The sequence below is a fragment of the Loxodonta africana genome, chromosome 22 (assembly GCF_030014295.1).
Source record: "Loxodonta africana isolate mLoxAfr1 chromosome 22, mLoxAfr1.hap2, whole genome shotgun sequence".
Classification (NCBI taxonomy): domain Eukaryota; kingdom Metazoa; phylum Chordata; class Mammalia; order Proboscidea; family Elephantidae; genus Loxodonta; species Loxodonta africana.
In genome coordinates, this window is record NC_087363.1 from 2,001,537 (window position 1) to 2,013,822 (window position 12,286).

Below are 12,286 nucleotides of genomic sequence, written 5' to 3' on the forward strand. Positions count from 1 at the left end.
TTGGATGAAAAACATGGAGGAAAAAAGCTCAAAGCAGAATTTGCAAAAAAGTGAGGTGAAGCTGTATGAACAACACGATCTGGCTCACATACTGCAAAAGAGCAAGGATTATCAACCCCAGAGAACAGAAGTAGGGAGTGGGCTTGAGCTGCCAAATATTACTGTACTTGACGTTCTGTTACTTTATCTGACATTGGCTCAAAATAAATGGGTCTGTGCTCACTCTACCAATGTCCCAAAACATACTTCTGGGAGTTAATGCTATTGTCCACATCAGGATAGGAATACTTTTTCTGCTCAATCAATCCAATTTTATTTAAATTGTGACAGAATTAACAACTAGAATCTTATGTTCTTTGCTACCTCAAGTCATAGCTTGTTGCACCATAACTTTCTCATGGCATTTTTAACATCTGCGTTCCTCAGAGTGTAAATCAGAGGGTTGAGCAAGGGTGTCCCAATAGTGTAAAACACAGCCACCATCTTGTCCACTGGAAATGTGATTGGAGGGCGAGTATATGTGAATACACACGGAACAAAGAATAAGATGACAGCACTAATGTGGGAAGTGCAGGTAGAGAGGGCTTTCTTTCTTCCTTCTGCACTCTTGTTACTCAGAGAGTGTAAGATGAAAATATAGGAGATGATCAGGATTATGAAACTCACCATGCATATGGTCCCACTATTAAACACTATGAGTAGATTTATGACATAAGTATCCATGCAGGCAGTTTCAACAAAGGTTGTACATCACAGAAATAGTGGTCAATAACATTGGGCCCACAGAATGGTAATTTCAAAACCAAGAAGACCTGTACTAATGAATGGATGCAAGATCCCACCCAAGCCAGATTCAAAAATTCATCACAGACACACTGGCTCATGATGGTTGTGTACTGCTGGGGTTTGCAAATGGCCACACAGCGATCAAAGGCCATGAGTATGAGCACGAAGATCTCCATGCACCCAAAAAAATGGGCTGCAAAAATCTGAGTCATGCACTCATTGTAGGAGATGACTTACTTCTTAGATGCAGCATCTATAATCAACCTGGGAGCTGTGGTTGTTGAGTAGCAGGCATCAGCAAAGGACAAGTGGAAAAGGAAGAAGTACATGGGGCCTCCTAACATCCGACTGTATCTGATGGTCATCACAATAAGTAAGTTTGCCAACAGAGTTGCAAGGTAGAGAAACAAGAAGACCACAAACACTATTTTCTCCTTCAGAACATCCTGTGTTAACCCAGACAGAATGAACTCAGTCACACTGCTGTTCAGCTCCATGGTTACAGTTGACCTGAAATGATGCACTGAGAAATGGTTTCTCTGCAAAGAGAAGGGTGTAGGTGGTGATTTGGCAATAGCAGCAGACTCGGAGTCTAAACTGTAACTGTGTAATTCTAATTCCATTCAGGCTCAGTGATAGAAATCTCACCTTCAGAGTGGAAGACCTGGTTGTTTCCCAGCTGATGCACGGCATGTGCAGCCACAAACCCATCCATCGATGGAGGCTTCCTTGTTTCAATGCTGCTGAATGGTCTCAGCTGAGCTTCCAGACTAAGATGGAGCAGAAGGGAAGGCCTGGGAAACTACTCCGGAATATCAGTGAATGAAAACCCTGCGGATCATTATGGTGCGATCCCATGTTGTGCATGAGGTCACTGTAAGTCACAGATGACTTGATGGCCGCTAACAAGGACACAATCAGTTGGGAATTTTTTTTTCTTTTTTATGCTGATGTCCATGCTTTAACTACAGGCATTGACTAAATGTCTTCCTTGTGGGTCTAAGACATTTTGGGGGGAGAAAAAAAAAAACACAGGCAATTTTGCTCTCTGACAAATTCTGAGAACTGCTTATTTTGCTTTATGACCTTGAACGAGTCACTTTAATACCTTGAAACTTTTTCTTCATATAAAACTTAGATTGTATGTAAGAATCCCTTGGAGCCCTGTTGGTGTGGTTAAGATCTCAGCTGCTAACCAAAACATCGGCAGTTCAAATCCATCAGCTGCTCCTTGGAAATCCTATGGAACGATTCTCCTCTGTCCTACAGGTTCACTAAGAGTCAGAATTGACTTGATAATGTTTCTTTCTTTCTTTCTTTTTTTTTTTTTTTTTTTGGTTAAGAAGTCCTTGTAGTGCAGTAGTTAAATGCTAGGTTGCTAACTGAAAAGTTGGTGGCTGGAACCCACCAGCCCTCCTGTGAGCGAGAGATGTGGCAGCCCGCTTCCCTAAAGATAACAGCCTTGGAAACCCTATGGAGCAGTTCTACTCAGTCCTGTAGAGTCGCTACGGGTAGGAATCGATTTGATGGCAACAGTTTTTTTGGTATGAAAGCATATATGGAATATATGTGTATAACTCAATATTCAAAAAACATTATTCCTATATAATTCAAACATTAAATTTGGAGATTTCCTACTGAGAAAAAAAATATTCCTTGATTTGGACACAAGTTTAAACCAGTTATCCCTGACTTCTTCAGTATCTGAGTTGGGTTATGTGTTTTCATTTACTTTGGCCTAAATGGTATGTTAGCCACTTTTTACGCCTCTCGACCTCAGTTTTAAGGTCTTGTTCAGGTTCTATTGCACTTAGTGTCAAGGTGGGTCCTTTTGAAATGCATACAGCTCAGCTGACTGGAGTGGAGCCTCATCTTTGTATAGGTTGAGCCTTCTATTAGATGATGCTTCCTGGATCAGTTACATTTGCAAAGGTTTGCCTCTTTTTCCTTTATTTCTGTGACATAAAGCTTACAAACATCATTATGGTTTTCCTGTGTGACAGTTAGGGAGCCCTGCTAGGTTCGTTTTGGTTTTTCTGTGTCATATTTGGAAAACCAAAGGCTTTCCATGTAACCTAATAGAAAGATGTCAGTCATAAATTATCTGCCTAGTTTTCAGTGGCATGCTGTCATGTCACAGACTGGTGGCACCAAAATGCCACTGACCTGATTGGTGGATTGTATTGTCAGATCATATTTCTCAAAATCCATATTACCAACCATAAAGTTAAACACACTCAATTAGTAAGCATGCTTTCCAATACTGAAAACACATGCCATCAAAAAACATTTTTTTAAAATAAAAATTTGGTAATGAAAGGGTTAAGAAGAAATGATATCTCCAGCTTTGACTCTTGATTTTGCCTTCATTGTCAGTCAGGACACACGAGATGTTTGACTAAATCATCGAGGCTGGTATTATCGAGCAGAATTACTGTATATGTGAAATCATCCATTACTCACGTTAGATACATAGTATAGGGTTTCACATCCTATGGATGCAACCGGATATACCACTTCTTGTATTTCTAAAAGCTAAATGATGTCTTCACTCAATGTGATTCTACCACTATCTTACAAAACTTTTGTTTTTCTGCCAATTTTTGTTTCTCTTAAAAAATAATTTAAAAAATATATTTCATCATTTCACCTTGAAGATATCTTCCCCTAAGTTGTACTCTATTTTTTTGCATATGCATATATATCTATAGAATTGTAAACATTCTCTGATATTTTAAACATTCTGGTTTTCTTTTGGAATTGTTAAAACCTTTTTCCTATATAAAGATTATCTATAATGTATCCATTTACTTTAGGAGCTGTAAATTAACATACAGAAAATTCATAATATGTTCTCAAAATTTTTTAAGCATTTAATTTGTTTTCAAATGTTCACTCTCATAGAAGATTTTTGAACGAACCTCTCCCCATGGTATAGTCTTTTATTTATTATTATTCATTTTAGAAAGTAAATTTCAAGATTATTGAGGCAAAAGCTGTGATTATCTTCATACTGATTGGTAACTACTGTCAAATAGCCTTCCATTTTTTTTTGTATCAATGTTTATTAGAAATATTTTAATTATACAGTGAATATATTTATGTAATTAAATATCCAACCTTTACAATAAATTACAAGATTGAAAAAATTATCCTTCTAAAATTCATAAATTCCCAGTTCCACGTTACAGAGGTGACTAATAGTTCCTTACATATTTTTCCAACTTTTCAGAGTTATACATGTACATATTTTGTTTATATATCCTTTTTGATGTAAAAATTGGATTGTTTTTTCCACTTGTTTCTAAAATTACAGGAATATGAAACAGACTTCTAATGAATATCAAACTTGGAGCATTATCGTATTTGCTTGATGAGTAAAAGTAACACTGTGATATACATTTCCTTGATTACCAGTGATAGTATAATTTTTGTACATGTTTTATTTATATTTTATCTTTCTGATTTACATATCTTGGTCCATTAGTTTTTTTAATATCTTTAAATTTGAGCTCTTTCCCTTTTTTCATATTTATGTCCATCAGTCATCAATTTGGAGAGTTGTGTCTTTATCCTGTCTTATATTATTTCTATAATTTTTAATATTAATGTCAAAGGATCTAAAATTTATTTAGAATGAATTTTGAGGTACTCTTTCTTTTTCTGATTAATCACTATTCCTCAATGAATCAATAACACCTTCAACTCAGCCATCATATGTACCAAGAACCTAATCAGGTCTCTGGTAGGTATAGCAGCACATAGATATGTGTCTTCAAGCGCTTTGTGATCACATTGGAGGGATAACACAATTCTGAATAAGATAATTATCTGCGAAAAGTTACACGTGACTATATATGATAATACCTAATGAATTGTGGTTCCAAAAGTAGACAGAACCCTCAAGAACAAATTGAGGATCAGTGAAGTTTCAAAAATGAAAAATGAATGGAGTTACTGATTTCAATGTATGAAACTGAAGTTTCTCACTAAATTTTCTAGAACTAAAGTATTGAAAAGCTTATACTGAATTTTACCAAGTAGAATTAATGTTTCAAATTAGTAAGTGAAATTGTTCCTCTTATAAAGCTGTACAAAAAGAAATAAAACTTTGTTTTATTTATTTATTTTTTCTGTGACCCAGCTCAAATATTATCTCAGTGTGATAATACCAGTTATAAAAACAAAAAGCTTTGACCGGCAGTTTCACTTATCTCTGACAAATAAAAAAAGCAAGTGAATTAATTATTACTTTATTTTGAAACACTAAGTTCCCGACAGGGACTAAAGACAAAAGCATGTCATTTGCTGTGAGGAGAGGAGCAGTTAGGCTAGCGAGTGAGTAAAAGATGATAAGGAGGGGGAGAAGCATGAACTGATTCAGGTAAGCATTGTAAAAAAACCGTACTCTTATTAAAACAAGAAGTTGTAAGAGGTAAGTTTGTGGGCTGATGATGGACAGCAGTGAAAGTCAGGTGATGCAATTCTATTTGATTTTGCTTTAAATGAGCAAAGAAGATTTGAAACCTGAAGATAGGCAAGCAGCACTTCACAAAGATGTATGCATTAGCTAAGATCAGCAGTCCCTTAGAGTTCTATCGCTGAGCTCAGCCACTGTTTCCTAATACTCCTGAACAGTCCTACCTCCCTGATATTGGAGAACACCACGGTAGGGGAACTTGCTATTAGCTGTTCTTTAGTATCTTTAATTTTTACTTTACCTGTTGAAATGTTAATAGTCCAAATTATAGCTCATCCCAAATCTCTATCTCTGGCCCCAAAAGTCTTCCCTTTTCTTCCCAGACAAATAGGCATCTACCTCTATCCCCTATACTCTTATATTAGTGTGTACTTTATTAGGTATGTATTGAATTGAATGAGGTAATATTAAATTATATATTATTTTTGCATGACCTTAAATAGGTTTTCACTTTCATTATTTGACCTGCGTGCTTTTTCACGAGGTAAGTTAGCCATTTATCTTGTTTTCCTTATGCACAAAGATTCATCTGTAATAGAGTTTTGCTGAGTATAACCAGGCTATAAAAAGGTTTGGATGCTACTAGATAGCCTCTCTCTCTAGTGTCTAACAACAATCATATAAATCATCAAATCTCAACCATCCATGTAGACCGCATCCTAGAAAAGAGAAGTCCCAAACCAGCAGAGAATGACGTCAAATGACACCTTAAGTTTCTTTCCTGTCTCCAGAACCAACCACTGTAAACTTCATGGTGGGACAAATACCAAACTAGGTGCATAACAAATAATAGTGAAGGGAGGGAAGGGACAGAGACTGGCCGAAGTTAAAGCAGGAGAGAGGAGAGTGACAGTCAGTGAATTCCAGGGAAGGAAGAAGAGTAAGAGTATGGGATGCAGAAAGATAAATGGGAGGAGACAAACGAGAGTGTTATTGAGGGTTGTGTGACCCAAGATTTCATCACAGAGTTCAACTTTTTTCTCCCTGACCAACTATACTACCACTTGGACCTCAACCTGAGAGCAGGTGCCGTTGTAGGTCATGATCAAGGGTTGCCATGGGTCTTTAAAATCCTGTCTCATAAACGTCACCATTGAACTTCAAATCTTTAAAAGAGGATCCCGAAGATTAGAAATTTCTGCTCAGGCTGGCTTCAATGCCATAGTATAGTTTATTTCCTCTTGTGTAAGCAGGAAGGACTTTGATAGATACTGTACTTGCTCTGAGGCCAGCAAAGATTTAGGAATCCTTGTCCACCTTCACCTTTCATTGGGGGGTAAAGACCGAGTATAGATTCCATCAGAGCATAGATTACACAAGATCACTTATAAGGAGGTATTGTGAAGAAAATATTTTTAACAGACTTGAAAAACTTACCTCTTTTCTTATAAGCAGATATATGACTTCCAATTAAGTATATTTTTCATATCTTCAGCATTAATTTGCTTAGAAGATGAATCATATGAATCCCAGTTGAAACATGGAAATAGTACTTCATTGACATTTCTCAATGCTTTCTATCACAGGAGGTTATGGAGAATGGGGAGTTTAAGGAGAGAAGGAACCCAGCAAACGCAGACTTTACACTGTTGCTCCCCAGAAGCAGTAGCTTAGAAAAAACAAGTGGGTCGATGACACTGGGAAGTGTGGTTTAAAAAAATAAAATATCAAATGTTCATCAATCTTGCTCTTGAAAAGGTGTTTTTGGAATAAGCTATTTCAGTACACTGAGGGAGAAATAACTTTGAGGTCAGTCCCCTTCCCACAGGTACTTTTGAGTTAAGGTTTCTCTTTTTACTGTGTTGGATATTTATTGTAATTCACACAAAATCTGCAAAAGCCTATGGCAGGCTTTCAGCCTCAGGAGCTCCAAAAAAAACATTACTCCCAGCCAAGTCCCTAAGGATGTTCCAATGTGCTACCCAGGTCAGACAGTTCAAGAGCAAAAGCAAACCTTGGGGCCAATAAGTTAAACTCCATTCTCACTTTGAATGCATTTGAGGAAACCTCAATCCCTTCTCCATAGGATTGCTTAAACCCATCTCTTCTAGAAGGATTAAAGTCTTGAAGCCAGTTAAAGGCTCAGATGAGTGAAATATGTGTGGTAGACATGAATTCAGGCAAGTTTCTTAACCCATTAATTTCAGTTTCCTCTTTTGTAAGAGATATCTGGTAATAATTATTACTTATTACTTTTAACAATATTAATATTACATTCTCCTCTTTCTAACCCCATCTATGTTTTAAGATAGTTCTTAAAGAAGGGAGACAGAAGGAAAAGAGAAAGGAAATATGGAATACTTGTCTTATGTGTTTTCTTTTTCTTTTTAAAGTTATGATTTTCCACTCATAGGAAAGAAACCTGGATTTTTGTTTTTTTAATGTGGTTGCAAGTAATTAAAGATGGAACAGATTACATTGCAATATTGCTTTCTTATTTGGGAGACCATGCTTCTATCCAGAATTCTGACGTCAGAATGTCCTGCTAGGTGTATCAGTGCCTGCCAGGTATGCCCAATGAGGATGAAATGAGAGGTCCAAGGAGGGGCTGAGACTGAGAGATGGGAGGCAGAAAAGGTGGCATGATTTGCATTTTTACCGAAGGGCCTAGTGGCAAAAAGCAGACCCAAACTTCATGCCCAACATCTGGAATTTTTTGTTATAAACAGAGGAGCATACTCCTGAGGAAGCTTTTTGGTGAGTCATTGAAAGTATATAAGCCTCAGATTTTCCATCAATTGAATGGGAACAAGAAGACTTAACTTTAAAAAGCTTCTGTAAAAACTAAAAGATATAATACACAGAAAGAAAGCACCCCTGCTACAGAAATATGCGAAGAAGTACTTACGTGTTTTTATTAATCCTTCCTAAACTTGTGAACTATATGAAGAAGGTGGCATCAGGATTGGGGGAAGTCTCATTAACAACCTGCAATATGCAGATAACGCAATGTACCTTGCTCAAAGTGAAGAGGACTGGAAGCACTTACTGATGAAGATCAAAGACAACAACCTTCAAAACGGATTACACATCAACATAAAGAAAACAAAAATCGTTACAACTGGACCAATAAGAACATCATGATAAATGGTGAAAGACTGAAGTTGTCAAGGATTACATTTTACTTGGATCCACAATCAATGCCCATGGAAGCAGTAGTGTATAAATCAAGCAACACATTATACTGGGTTAATTTACTGCAAAAGACCTCTTTAAAGTATTAAAAAGCAAATATGCCCCTTTGAGGACTAAGGTGCGCCTGACCCAAGCCATGGTGTTTTCAGTTGTCTCATACACATGTGAAAGCAGTACAATGAATAAGGAAAACCAAAGAAGAGCAGATGCCTTATAATTATGGCACTGGTATGGACTGTCAGAGGACTGAACAAATCTTTCTTGGAGGAAGTACAGCCAGAATGCTCATTTGAAGAAAGGATGACTCGACTACGTCTCACATACTTTAGACATGTTACTGGGAGGGACCAGTCCCTGGAGAAGGACATCATGCTTGGTAAAGTAGAGGGTCAATGAAAGAGAGGAAGACCATCAACAAGATGGATTGGCACAGTGGCTGCAACAATGGGCTCAAGTATAACAATGATTGTTAAGGGTGGCACAGGACCTGGCAGTGTTTCGTTGTGTTAGACATAGGGTTGCTATGAGTCCAAACTGACTCAATGGCACCTAACAACAATAAACTTGCACACTTCAGGACCAGAGAAGGGAAATAACTCACCTAAGGTCACACAGTTAGTTAGTGACAGAATTGAGCATAGGATAGAATCTTTAATTACAAGTCTAAAGCTCTTTTCTTTTGATAAGGTATGTACAGTAAAGTCATAAATGTTCTTGGCCTGGAAAATAACAACAGCCAAAAGTGGAGTCCAGGGGTGGCACAAATGGTTAAGTGCTTCCCTACTAACTGAAAGGTTGGTAGTTTGAACTCACCCAGAAGCCTGGAAAGAAAGGCCTGTCAAAATGCTTCCAAAAGGCACCAGCCTTCAAAATCTTATGGAGTGCAATTCTACTCTGCACACATGGGGTCACCATGAGGCAGAATCAACTCAAAGGCAACTAAAAAAAAAAAAGTTTCAAAGGAGATCATGGAACTGTCCAAGGGTAAGAAGTTAAGTAAATGTTCCCTTGAGGTTCTTTCAAGATCTGAGGTGAACAGATCAGGAGTGCTCATTAAATATTCATTGTAGACTGAATGACTGGATTATTCAACTGGACTGCAGGTTAAATGTCAGGGTATTATTGAATGCAGTTGATCATGGAACATTCAGTTATGGGAACTGAGAACACATGACAACTGAGATATTTTGGGTTTAGATCCACTTGTTTCTCACGTGTAGTTTTAGGATGAATTAGTGTCCTACTTTAAACCCTGTTCACTTAACCTTATTTTAAACCCTATTTGTTTGCATCTTATCAAGGTGACATTTCTAGTGAATAATTCAGAAACTATGGCAAGATTCAAACCCAATTAATAAAATGAAAAATTGAAGTAAGAGATTATTTTATTGGGATCCAAAATGCCTTCAGAATAAAATTCAAATCATTAATAACACTTATTTTTGCAGATTATAGGAGAGGGAATGGAGAATGAGGAAGAGTAGATAGACAGTAATACCTTTATTTTCTGTTTTAATTTTTTATATAGATTTGGGAAAATAACTAGAGTAGATAATTTATTTGTAATAGTCTTCGCTGTGTTATGTTAAAGTGTTATCTACAGTTATTTTCAAGATCAAGGGACGAATCCCAGCAACAGCTGCATTCACTTGCCAAACTCAACATTTTAGTAGATTAATATTGTAAATACCTTTAAATTTCAAAAAGGGAAGATAGCTCACTTATTTTCATTTACTCAACAGACACTAACTGAGCTCCTGCAACAGGCGGTTCTAGATACTGATGACACATCGGTGAATCACATAGGAAAAAATCTCCTGCCTCACAGTTTATTCTATGAGAGGAGGCAGGTAAGACACAATAAGGAAATAAACTATATAGTAGGTTATAGAGTAGAAATTGTTATGGAAATATGCAGAGTAAATAGGAGAAGCTATAAAAGCCAGGTTGGGTAATGCTATTTTAAAAAAATATAGGCAGGGTTCAGATGTGTTTGCTTTGAATTCTCTCTTTACTGACTAATGCTCAAATAGAATTATTTTCACTTGGGTAAACTAAGTCAACAAAATTCAAATCAATGAGTAAATTGAATGCAATCCCCTTTTGAAATCTAAATTTTACTCTAAAATACCTCCAGCCTCTGTTTACCCTGTAGTCAGCTCATGACACCTGCAACTTTGATACTGGTTTTGCTAGGAAAATGATTTATCAAGAGTCCTCTTTGATTGAACTCAAATTAAAGCTACTCATCAATGGTTCCCTTATGAGATCTACTTCCCTTCCTCTCCCTCAGATGATTGGCATGGGGTGGTCAACTGACCCAAAAAGACCTCATCCATTGGCAGGAAATGACCAATCAGGTGTTATCTCTCAAGAACTTTAACAAGTGATTCAGATCTGTTGTTGCTATTGTTGTTGTTAGGTGTCATCGAGCCAGCTCCAACTCATAGCAACCCCATGGACAACAGAGGGGAACACTGCCCGGTCCTGTGCCATTCTCACAATCCTTATTATACTTGAGCTCTTTGTTGCAGCCACTGTGTCAAATCCATCTTGTTGAGGGATTTCCTCTTTTTTGATGACCCTCTACTTTACCAAGCATGATGTCCTTCTCTAGGAACCAGTCCCTCCTGATAATAAGTCCAAAGTATGTGAGACACGGTCTTACAATCCTTGCTTCTAAGGAGCATTCTGGTTGTACTTCTTCTAAGACAGATTTGTTTGTTCTTTTGGCAGTCTTTGGTATATTTGATATTCTTCGCCAACGCCACAATTCAAAGACATCAATTCTTCTTTGGTCTTCCTTATTCCTTGTCTAGCTTTTGCATGCATATGAGGCAATTGAAAACACCATGACTTAAGTCAGGTGCACCTTAGTCTTCAAGGTGATATCCTTACTTTTGAACACTTTAAAGAAGTCTTTTGCAGTAGATTTGCCCAGTGCAGTGCATCTTCTAATATACTGACTGCTGCTTCCATGGGTGTTGATTGTGGATCCAAGTAAAATGAAATCCTTGACAACTTCAATCTTTTCTCCATTTATCATGATGTTGCTTATTGGTCCAACTATGAAGATTTTTGTTTTCTTTATGTTGAAGTGTAATCCATACTGAAGACTGTGGTCTTTGATCTTCATCAGTAAGTGCTTCCAGTCCTCCTCACTTTGACCAAGAAAGGTTGTTTCATCTACATACTGTAGGTTGTTAATAAGTCTTCCACCAATCCTGCTGCAGATGTTAATGAACCCATGTTAAATGATGAAGTCATTTGTTCCAGGAATATCTACAGTTGAGTTTCTGAGAATGCTCTTGTCTCTGCCCTTCCTGGGTCCTGAATGCTTTTCCATCAGATTGACTGGGATCACCTCCCATCGCCATCTGATGCATTTCGACTCATCACAAACCTATATGACAGAGCAGAACTTTCTCATAGGGTTTCCAAGGTTGTGATCTTCATGGAAACAGAATCCTGCATCTTACTCCCCTGGAGCAGCTGGTAGGTTCAAACCAACCCACTTTTGGTTAATAGCTGAACACTTAACCACTTGGCCACCAGGGATCCTTAACTCTGATCAGTACCCTAAAAATAAAACTTCTTTTCAATTGAAAGAGTTTCAGGAAGCTCCTGTTCTAATCTCTAAGATATTATGGTCCTCCTCCCATGAATGTTTTTCGGAGCATGGTGTGAATGGCAAGCAGTTTAATAGATAATCTGATTCCTCTCTTTTCCTGATTTCTTTTTGTTATTGTATTTTAAATAAGCATAAAATTCAAGTCTTTTTATATATGAGGACATTGAGCTGCCAACTCCGAAATGATGAGTGATCTGAAGGTAGAAAAAACATTTCCTGACCTCCGTGTTAGTGTTTTTCTATTGCATTATATT

General features: G+C 37.3%; 1 pseudogene; it reads right to left on the reverse strand.

The window, feature by feature from the left end:
• Window positions 1–369: 369 nt before the first annotated feature.
• Window positions 370–2,089, reverse strand: LOC111749228 (olfactory receptor 4C11-like; annotated as a pseudogene).
• Between the last annotated feature and the right edge of the window lie 10,197 nt (window positions 2,090–12,286).